Below are 1,275 nucleotides of genomic sequence, written 5' to 3'. Positions count from 1 at the left end.
TATTTTATACTACAGAGTATACAGAGTAGATCTAAAGAATAATATTTTTTCTTTTTTTGAGGTTCTGGTTTTAATTTGGTGCTGATTTTTGCTGGCTAGAGTTCCCCTCTGGATCTCTGGGTTGCCATGGTGACATTTTGGCCTTTGTCACATTGCTGTTGTTTTTGGGCCTGCAGCTCCACTGAAATGAGTTCTTACATGCAGGACTCAGGAGCTTGGCACTGGGTCTAGGGAAGCCCACGTTTGTGTGCCACGTGAGGAAGATGAGGGAGAGAAAATTAAGATACTACAGTCTGGCTCGTGGGACTTAAAAAAGTGGACAAAGGAGAAAGAACTGTCCCAAAAGGGTGTTGCTCCAGCTTACTTGCAGACCCTGCCAGTGGGTGTTGTCTAGAGGAAAAGGACCCTGGGGAGGTTGCAACCTTGTCCAAGGGCCAACTTTTCATCCTCATGTATCGTGACAGGACAAGGTGCTCCAGTTTCTGAAGACAAGTAACAGATTTGGGCATTAACAATGGTTATGGCATCCTTTGTTTTTTTTAAATTATAAAAGTAGATATTGGTCAGGCGCGGTGGCTCATACCTGTAATCCCAGCACTTTGGGAAGCCAAGGTGGGTGAATCACCTTGAGGTCAGGAGTTGAAGACTAGCCTGGCCAACATGGTGAAACCCCATCTCTACTAACAACACAAAAATTAGCCGGTTGTGGTGGTGGGCTCCTATAGTCCCAGCTACTCAGGAGGCTGAGGGTGGAGAACTGCTTGAACCCAGGAGCTGCTGCTGTGATTGTATCGCATGTAACTATAACAACAACAAAAATTTAATTTTTAAATGAAATCAGGATGTTAACAGTGATCACTGTGCTTATTTTGAGAAATAATTATAACAGGATATATTAATTGCAACCCCCGCAATAAGAAAAAACAAAAACCAAAACCCAACAATAAATAAGTAAAAAGTTGGCTTTCTCTCTACACCTCCCCTCCCCCCACCCCATCCTCCTGCCTGGGTGTCCTTTCAGTTACTCCTGTAGCAGGGACATACAGTATGGCATGTGTCGCTCTTAGACTATTAGTGATCAAAATCCTAGTCACACCTCCAATGAAGACTTATTTTCCCTGCATTTTTGTATTCTGCCTATTTTTTGGCCTAAGAAGTAGCCAGAGGTGAATGTTTAAACCCCTTTCCATGAAATTGTTGCTGGGTTGAAGTCACTTTTTGTTTTGTGCAGTGTAAGAATGCACATTCCATTCCTTTTTTTTTTTTTTTTTTTTT

This window comes from Colobus angolensis, unplaced genomic scaffold (genome assembly GCF_000951035.1).
Source record: "Colobus angolensis palliatus isolate OR3802 unplaced genomic scaffold, Cang.pa_1.0 Scaffold156, whole genome shotgun sequence".
NCBI classification, from domain to species: Eukaryota; Metazoa; Chordata; class Mammalia; order Primates; family Cercopithecidae; genus Colobus; species Colobus angolensis.
The sequence above is the reverse complement of the archived record's forward strand: the minus strand, read 5'-3'. Positions refer to the sequence as shown.